Raw genomic sequence first — 10,400 nt, 5'->3', positions numbered from 1 at the left:
CCCCGGTTTGCAGTCCGCTGTCTGCGTTTTACACTGACCATTTTCAATTTGATTGCCAGCAAAGTGGAAGTGAAATCGGAACATCTTTGTACATTACTAAATTACATAGGCCATCAAAGAATATTCTACCGTACAGACCCTTTCAAAATAACCACAGAATCATTTTAATATATAAAACAGCTAAACTGTTGGAATTTTGTAAGCAGTATCATCAGTATAGAGTAAATGATGCAGTGCATAAATTAGTATCTTTAGAACATAAAGGAAAAAGAGTCTACTCCCATATACAATGTACTTAAATGTTGGGAGTTAAAGTTCAAAATACCATAAGTAATCAAATTTCTGTAGGTCCCAGGTTAGAATCTAGTTGTAGTTTATAACAAATTAGGTGGCTATCATGTTAGTTACAGTAATTTAATGAAATAATTTTGAATAATTAATTTGTTTATTTATTTATGTCCACTCTTATTCTGTTTGCAGAATGCTAAAATGGATACAATTTATTGGTTCTATTTGATAAACAAATCTTACAAGAGGCATGCAGGTTGTGGTTTCACTAGATAGTACAACGGTAACCAGAGTTGTGGGAACATCGTTCCAGATTCGTACTATCCTTGTCAGCAAAAGCTTATGCTAAGTATGTGTTGCTTGAATAAAACAATAACAAGGCTTAATCATTCTGTAATCATTGCAGGCTTTGTTAAATTTACTTTCTAGACTGTTCTTCGTTTTTGGACTATTTGTATTTTGGCCAATGTACTATAATGTGTAGTCCCTAAAAAGGCCAATCACTGTTATAAGACTGTACAATTGAAGTGCATGGTACCTATGCAGTTATTGGAGAGCCTTACAGTCAAACTCACAAAACCGTGAACACCTAAAATATGTCTGGAATATTTATTGTGTTATAACCAATCATGAGCGAGATCTACAACCACAGAAACAGATAAGTTTCTATCGGTCATGGAACAAATTTGTTTTGTGACCGGTCTCAAAATAAATCCTCTATTTCGGTTATACAAGAAAGTAGATAATTGCTCTTACAGGCTATTTAAATACTAGTGAAGAGGGTTTGGGATATTTTTAACGTGAGAAAACTGTTTTCACAAACCAATGTGCTGGGCTGACACGACTAGTTACCATTGAATCACTCAAGCGCAAACGATCTAAATCAGTACTTTCATTATTTCGTTTCATTACAACAATTTTGACAATGACGAAAAGCGACGAATGATATTGATGAAAATAGAAGTCTTCCATTATATTTTGTAATAAGTGAATCAAGTGCAAATTTATTTGGGAAGGAACAGCAGAAAATTTGAGGTGTTTACTGTTTGCCACAACTAATTGCAAAATTAGCTAGCAAACATTTGCATTTATTATGGTCAATCTTTCCAAGGTGTTTCAATCATCGAACCACTGGGCCCAAGGGATTGTAACTGTTTGCTAAAATAAATTGAGTTGCTAGTTCAACCAAAGATGATACCAAGGTTAGCGAAACCACCAAAATTCGATCTAGGACTCAAATCTTACCCAATCTGACCTCAAGGATAATCTTCATTTGCACATGACATGATCATTTTCTAAAATCCAACACTAAAGAGCCACCAGTTAAAGTTTTTACCCTCATCAGGCATAAGAGGGGTATAAATTTATACCTTAGCTTGTTTTGTCTGGAAACAAGCACATTTTGCTTCTTTATTTATCTCCTATAACATCACAATGTCTTGAATTTATCCACTGAATGGTCAATTCAAATTAATTTTTGTGTGACAGTGCAAACCAAGAATACCAGCTCTTGAACTCTATGTCTACTTTTTTCCTAATTCAATTAATTAAAAGTCATCTGCTTTTTTTGCTTATTTAAAGTTTTCATCAGCAATGCATATGCTTTCATGAAAGGTCAGCACAGGCATCATGTTTGTCAGTACCATAGTTGCATCTTGTGTCAATAATTGTTGAGTACTGTTTGAGAAGGATCAAGAACCATTCATTTGATGTATTTCATGTGATCTGAACAGTTTATGCAAGTCTTCTGAGTTGTCTTGCAGGTAGGAGTGTCAAAGTTTAATTAGCAGGTCTGGGGAATGTAAATTTGGTATCTTTCTTACTTAATTTGTATAATTGCAATCAACAAATGACACTGATGATCTTCCTGTCTTTGCTGAGGCGATGTCGTCCACTATTGCAGTAGGCTTATTAGGAAAATTATTTCAAATATGATCCTTGTAAACTTTTCATGAAATATATGATCTTGAACATGATGACGCTTCAGTCTGGACTGAAAAGAAAAGAGTAACACTTTTGCAGTGTCTATAAATTGTTTGCATTCCATCTAGTGGCTTCAACTTCCTTCTCAGTTAATGTTTATTGTCCTGGTCCAAATAATAAAAGACATCTTGATCTTCCATTTAGGTCTTAAAACTGTTTGCATTCCAGTTAGTGGCTTCTCTTTTGTTGTCCTTAGTCTGTATTGAATGTGCTGGTTAAAAAAAAAATAATAAACAAATTGGGATGTCAAGTCATCTTAGCAAACATGCATATCTGGGGTTATGCAATCCCAAGCTTCCTCTTTTTGAAAAAGTCAGTAGATCTGATCTTGTCCTTGCCTTTAGATCATGAAGGTTATGCAGTCTTGAGTGACAGTGACATAATTGTGTAATCTAGATCTAGATTAAGGATATAGTTTAGAATCCCTCTGTCGTAAATGCTGTGTCTTCAGGGTTACCATATGCCTTTTGAAGTTTCATGCATCTACGTGATATAGCTAATTTGACATGTAAACAACAAAAACATGTCAGGGGATATTTTATTTTGAATTTTTTTTTTCCCAAAAGTGATTTTTGTACAATCACTTCGTATATTTTTTAATCCTATTTCAAAATTGTTCTGTAACTTTTATTTTCACTGAAATTGAATATGGCAAAATGCAGACAAATTGTTTAAGCACTTTGGGTCTAGAACCTGCGTAACATATTAAATTAGCAAAAAAATTGCACTGACCTGTAGCTTTCTAAAGGTGATTTGGACACTCCCATCAGGGGGCCTGGCTAATTGGATAATTCATTTTATTTCAAAATTCTTGGGCTCGTTTGATAACCAGCTCTATAAGCTTTAATTTGATATAGGGGTTTAGGTATCTACAGTACAGGGCAAAAGGGGAGCATTACTTCTCTTGGATGCGAAACACCTGTCAAAGATATACAGTAACCTTTAACCATGAACTAATTGCTTCCTTCCATTTTTTGTGAAACAATTTATGACACAGCCACCTTTACAGCAGAGCTCCCAGCGACCGCCGCCAAGCGGAGCCCCATAACTATAGAAACAGAACCACATGCACGTGTACAAATAAAAACCATAGAACTATTTTTTCATGGTCGGCATGTCTAGCAGTGTGGATCATGGCGGGTGCACCCAACAAAGCCAACGCCGCAGAACATGGTGGCCATAGTTAATTCGTACATGTATGATATTGGACATCCATGTCATGGTCAATTGACAGCTGTCAAAACAAGGTATCTGCTGACCAGTATTATGTGACCATATCATGGGCTCAGGTTAAGAGCTCATCAAGGTCACATGTTTTTTAAAAAGTTGACCGCTGACAAAGTACTGGTTTTTCTATTGGATCATGGGCTCAAGCTAAGTGAACTTGTTGATCAGAGCCGGGTTGTTCAGAAGGTGTACTAATGTTTTTCACTGCTTATGTTTTATGTAGTTTGAGATTATTGAAACTCAAAACAGAAGGCCAGACATTATAAACAGAAAACCTCAACGCAAAGTTACAAAACTCACCTCAAAATCCTGGGTTAGCTTACTCGGGCTTTGAGCAACCCGGCCCAGGAGCTCCACTTTTAGGCTTGGCTAAATCTAAATATTACAATGTTTACAATTGACTCAGTGGTAGCGTGAATTTGTACATGTATTTTGTAACATAATCGTGCATTGCTATTTTCCTTCATGCTGTACATCCATCAATAGTTCAGTTTTTTTTTTCATAAAATATGCTATTAATAATGTCTACCTTTTAAAAAATACTTAAGACACTTCCCAAAAGTGACTGTAAAAAGATACAGTTAAAGGTATGACAGCTGTACAGTATTAAGAACAGCATACAGGAATATAATGAGATCCATTGCAACATTGCAACATTCACAATGAAAAACTCCCCCTGGCATTAATGGTAAAAATAACACTTTGTGGATGAATACTTACATGTGGGCTACCATTAATAATTTTATAATTCAACTTCAATAATTGATGTGTGTTTTTTTTCTCCACGAAAATTGTGGACTACAGGGACTGTTAACTACTGGGTGACCCCATCAAATATATAATTTTGTCATTAAATTATGTCAAGAATTAATCAGTAAGCTATAAGTAAGTTATACCATCTACACATATTTTGCCTTCACTACGTGTAGACAATTGAACACACTCGGAGGTTTTGATGCATATGTGCATTTGGTCAACCAAATCCAAGATATGTTTAATTAAGACATCAGTAAAATTACAGCTAAATGGATAAAAAATATATCCTAGTCATGCACCAAAGTTGAACACGAAAAGCCCCCAAAAAATTGAAAAATAGGGACCGTGTATCCCCAAATGGAATCAATGGCACCAATGGAATCGTCTCCGTGTAGAGCTTTCTCTGCATGCAGGGTCACTGATTGATGTAGAAAAAATAGTTCATGTTCATGTGCAAAAGGGGAATATGGAGGTGCTGTTAGCAATTTACCACGTTTCAGAAGAGTGTATGGATTTACTATTTTGGAAAATTATATTCCATACTTGCTGCACCAGCAAGCCTAGTGTAATACTAATCATCCACACGACATTTCAACAATAACAACAAAACCGAGGAAAACTACATAAACACAATATGGAGTCAATATGGGTATCACTACACCTGAATCAAACGAAGGATACCAGAAATGTTACAGAAAATTCGTTTAAGATTGATTATCATTCCAGTTAAAGCCAGCAAATGCATTTAGAAGCCGGAAAACGTCCAAAATCTCAAAGACTTGCGGTGTTCAAGTTTAATAATTATTCGCGCCAAAGCGTAATTTGAATATTATTTTCGCCGACGGCTTTGCAGTCCTTTTTTCGGCCGTGGCTTTACCAGTCTTTTACCAACAACCTTAAAAGAAATTCAGCCAAACATTTCACTAAACCCAATAAATTAACCAAACAAAACGAGGAAGTCTTCATAATTTGTAAACGCAGTATGCATGACAACATACGAGCGTCAAAAGCTGTCAAGGGTAGCAAATCGATGGTTTTCCTTCTTCCAAAGGTAAACAGAAGAAGAAATTATAGCAGTCTACAAAGCGGCTCTCCTTACTAACACAAAGAAAACTTCAAAACTCGCCTGGCAGTATTTACAAATACAGTTTTATTACTTTTAGACGTGAGGTTATCGGTATACGGCGAAAAACAACAGAAAACTAAGCTTGTTTGTTTACAGTATGCAACTTTATATTCAACAACGACTCTAGTCTTATTGTTTGAAATTTATCAAATTTCTCCCAGTATGGTTCCAAATCAGATAATCAGGGAGACTTTAAAACTCCTATTGAAGATATAAGCTTATCTCGCCGAAGCAACTACATAATTTTTATGGAAAACGCGAAAGTTTCTATGTAAAAAAGTCGCTTACCACAATTTGGCAGTTCACTTCAGTTTGAATCCTATAGGCAGAAACTTCCAGCAAAAGTTGCGAAGACTGAACTGAACTAATCTTTTCGATAGATCAACGAATCAACTACTCTTTTCCCGCTGTGTTTTTTCCTCTGAACACAAGAAACACGTTTGATTTCTCTTGTTGATCACCTGATGAAATCATGTGACTTCTTGCACGGCGCACATCTAGCTCGACGCGCGAAGTTCTGTAGTCTTCTGAGTAAATTTTTCGGGTATTCCAGCTCTTTTCTATAGCCGTCGTTCGCTCTGCCTCACGGCATTTTTCGGTATTATTTCATATCCTTTCTCTAGCCCTAACTCGATCTAATTCACAGCACTGTTCAGTACTATCTCGCCTCCTTTCTAGCCTTGGCCCGCTCTTTCGCGATCTTCTTCGCCAATTCTTTGGCTGTCAATCCTTGCTCTCTGCCGTTCTCTTTCACGTTCTGCTTCAGTTAAACCCTATCTTGAAAACGTTAGATCAACCCTTCCGATCGTTTGTTAACATAACAAATAGAAATAATTTTTTTTTTCCCTGACTTTTCTGAAAAGTCCCGCCCAGAACAGATGGCATTCCCTAGCTTCCCCGTGAGGGCTACCGCGAGACGCCCCTCCCCCTCCCCCAGAGTCTGTACGGGCGGCGTTCGCTCGCTCGCTCGTACGCTGACGTCATAACCAAATTTTCTCGGCTTGATGGGTTACCAATTTTACTTACCCATGGTGCTTCGCTGGCGCGCTTCGCGCGCTGAAGCTCCGCTATAAATTCTTATAGTCTTCGGGGTCTTCAACACATTGGTGTATATGTAATATGTTTAATTATATTCAGCCACCATGTAAACTGTAAGTATGTCACGGCCGTCATAATCGTCAGGCCTCATAAGCTGTCATCCTGACAGTGACTTGATTGTATGTTTGCTTGGATACTTTGTATTTTCGACTTCTTCCACAATGCTAGAATAATTAACATGCAATGCTGTAAAATGTCCTTTAAAAAGAGATAATCCGAATCGGGAATCCCAGCTTTTTTACAGCATTACACGAAATTCAAAATCCCTACAATTAGTATTGCATGTAAAGGTAATTCATTCCCAAGCACAAACAAAGCTCCCTTAAACAAGTCCAATTTAAAACTACCTTCCATTTATCCGACTAAATAAATGATGCTTGTTACATTCACGGTCACGAGCGAGGTATTTAGATCTTTTTTTATATATCCGGGAAAACTCAAGCCCAAGTCAAGCTGTTGATTTCCGGGCACTGAAAAAAACAATAAGGTCACAGGTGAGGTGACGTGATAGGAAAAGTTTGCCACGACTTGTCATCTGGAATTTTAACCACAAAGCTACCCGTACGGTAAAACAGAAAAAGGATAACGTGTAAACAACTCTGCAAAACGCTTATGTAAGTCACTCGCATCAGAAAAATGATTAGCCATGCATTGTACTTTAAAATCAAGTTTACTCAGCTTCTCCTAGAATGTTGCCTTCTCTCCGTCCCTTTGTGTTTTTGTTTCTCCGTCGCGTTGTTCCTTGCTTCTCTTTCGCCTATTTCCTATAGCCCCGGCTCGCTCTGCTTCACGTCTCTCCTCGGTACTATTTCGCCGCCATTCTCTATTTCTGGCTCGGGCTGTTTCGCGGCGTTCCTCGCTTATATTTTGCCGCCATTCTCTATTCCCGGCTCGCTCTGCTTCACGTCTCCCCTAGGTACTATTTCGGCGCCATTCTCTAGTTTTTGCAAGTTCCGCTTCGCTTTGTTCTTTGCTTGTATTTCGTCCCCTCTCTCTAGCCCTCGCTTGCTCTGCTTCACTCCATTGTTCGAAATTATTTCGTCTCCTTTTTCTGGCTCTCACTCGCTCTACCTCACGGTATTGTTCAGTACTTTTTTGCCTCCTCTCTCTAACCCTCGCCCGCTCTCTTTCGCGATCTTCTTCGCTACTTCTTTGCCTATTCATTCCTGCTCTCTGCCGTTCTCTTTCACGCTCTACTTCCGTTAAACCCCGTCTTGAAAGCGTAATGTCAACTCCGCTATCTTTTGTCGACATTATACTGAGTAGTATATAGAAAGTTTTGTTTTATTAAGTTTAAAACTTCTGTTTTCGTAAAGAATCATTTCGCTAAAAATACGCTCTCTTTAAAAGTTGTTAATATAATGCAATTTTCATGCTATTTCCCGCCAGAAAAACGCGGGCTGCCCAAAAGCGCAGTGTGACGTACGTATGAGCGATTTCCCACCACGCAAAAATGTAATTCCTCTGCTCCTTCGTTCGGGTTACCTCGAGACCCCCCTTCCCCTCCCCCAGAGTCTGTACGGACGGACGGACACTCGCTCGCTTGTACGCTGATGTCATGACCAAATTTTTTCGACGTGATGGTTTGCCAATTTCCTTTACCCATGGTGCTTCGGTGGCGCGCTTCGCGGTAAACTTTGCGTGCGTACCCATGAGATTGCGCGCCCGATGATCTTGGCCATTATGACGTCACTCGTGAGCCGGCCCGGTGACACCAGAAAAGTTTTTTCATCTGAAGATTGCTTAAAGAATTTGAAAGGAAGCGATCAATAGACCACATAAATAAGATAACCTGTTAATATTGTGTCCAAAAACTGGATGTCAGAAGGCACAAAAACACGCAAATTTCGAGATCGCTCAATTGACAACGCGATTGAAAAGTGAAGCTTAGCGCCCGTTTCTTGGGCGATATCTGGAGAACCCAACAATGATCAACACGAACACAAAAATATGATCTTGATATGGTTTAAAACGTTTGGATGGTGATGAAAACGAATCATTTAACAAATGCATAAAAAATATTAAAGGGTTTAAACCCATTATTTTGTAGACGATAGCATGGAGGACCTGCTGATCAATACTCGAAACCCTCGAAATATGAGAAAGTATTAAATGAAAAATGCTCCCGTACAAAGGCATTTGAACTATCAAGTCATATGCTGGGTTGGAAAGCAAATAATGTACCGAAGAATCATTTTTCTGCGCTTAATTACCCGCAAAACTGTCAACGATAACATTTCCTTCTGCGAGGCCAACGAACTGACGCAAGCCGAGCAGACGTGTGGATATTTTAGAAGGTAAAATGATATAAAATCACTGTACGGGAGATTTATATGAAACGGATGATATTCAGAATAACATGGACGAGACCTCGTGACAGAAAGGTGCTTTATTTCATGTCAAAATGCTCGTCAAATATGCGATCGGAGCAGGATCTGTTTCCTCGGGCGTCCGCATGCAGTGTAAGGCTGCACCTCTGACAAGAAAGGTATCCTAAACTGGTGCTTTGGTTTCTTTTTTTTTTCTTTCTTTTTTTTTTTCCTACATATCTCAGTGAGTTCACTTAAACTTGTATAGACTGTAAAAGAAAACTGTGTAGGATGTTATATGGAAAGAACTAAAAAATACAGAATCTGGTTCCAAGCAACAAGTGAACTTAAGAGGAAAGAAAATATGAACAGGGACACCTCCTATGCTAAGCCATTGGCAATAAGAGTTAACTTAACCAGGAGAAACTTGTTAAGCCAGAATGACTTATTGCCAAAACAAAGAGTTCAGTAGGAGAGATTATGACAAAGCTGGAAAGATCAATATCAGGTGATCTCTTATTATAACCAAACCCATTGTTTTCTAATAGTATCTGTCTTGACAAACTGTAATAGCTTTACTGCCTCTACGTTTGAAATGATAATCAGTTATTTTCTTTATACTTTATGCTTTTAATTTTCATCATAAATCTTAAGTAAATAAAGATAGCTTTAACAATTGTTTTACATTAAGTTTAAACTGAAGAGGTAGAAGTGTTTGTGTACCTAGGCGCACTGCTGGACAAAGAAGGTGGAACAACCAAGGACATACAGCAAAGGCTGAGTAAAGCTAGACAGGCTTTTTATAGGATGCGAAGAATATGGGGCACCAGTGAGACTGGCAGAAAGACGAAGGTACCATTGTTTAAAACAATTGTTAGGTCAGTTTTGATGTATGGCTGTGAAGCTTGGAAACTTACGAAAACAGAAGCAAAGAAGCTGGACGGTTTCCAATACAAGTGCATGAAGAGGATTTTAAGAATAAGGTGGCCTCAGACCATCTCCCACCAACAAATTCAGGAGAACACAGGAGTGAACAGAACGAGTGATGAAATCAGACGTAGAAGATGGAATTGGATTGGACATATAATGAGGAAAGACAAAGAGGAACATTGCGTCACAGCTCTGGAATGGAGGCCAGAAGGGAAAAGAAGGCCTGGTCGACCCAAAACAACATGGAGGAGAATGGTTGAAGATGAAAGGAAAACAGCTGGGTGGCAGTCATGGGCGAATGTCAGAAACCTCGCAGCAAACCGTAGTGGTTGGAAAGAGAATGTCAAAGCCTTATGTGCCTTATGGCATAAAGAGATATAGGATAGGAAGTTTAAACTGACCTACAAAGAAATATTCCAGAGATGATTGTCACAGAGGTTGTCCTCGTAAACATGAACCCCAAGCCTGATTTCTCCCCAGCTCTATCCATCCCAGGTTCCCTGTTACTTTTTGCATTGATGAGTTAATTATTGGCTTCAAGAGAATGATAAGTGTACATTTTCAGCAAATAACAAAAAACAAACAAACAAACAAAAAAACAAACAAGAAGCAAAAAAAAAAAAAAACAAGATTGGGTTTTATATGTTTGATTTAGTACAATGACAATAGATAGCTTTCCATGG

At 38.2% G+C, this 10,400-nt stretch overlaps 1 long non-coding RNA gene across 1 annotated transcript in view; it reads left to right on the top strand.

Moving 5' to 3' along the window:
- LOC149096350 (uncharacterized) overlaps window positions 1-674 on the top strand; it is a 1,399-nt gene extending 725 nt beyond the window's left edge. Inside the window, exon 2 of the long non-coding RNA XR_016204578.1 lies at window positions 481-674. This is a non-coding gene — a long non-coding RNA (uncharacterized LOC149096350). The remainder of the gene's footprint in view (window positions 1-480) is intronic.
- Window positions 675-10,400: the final 9,726 nt, after the last annotated feature.

This window comes from Orbicella faveolata, unplaced genomic scaffold, assembly GCF_042242905.1.
Source record: "Orbicella faveolata isolate gen_17 unplaced genomic scaffold, um_ofav_v1 contig_48, whole genome shotgun sequence".
NCBI classification, from domain to species: domain Eukaryota; kingdom Metazoa; phylum Cnidaria; class Anthozoa; order Scleractinia; family Merulinidae; genus Orbicella; species Orbicella faveolata.
This window is presented reverse-complemented; position numbering and strand designations above follow the sequence as displayed.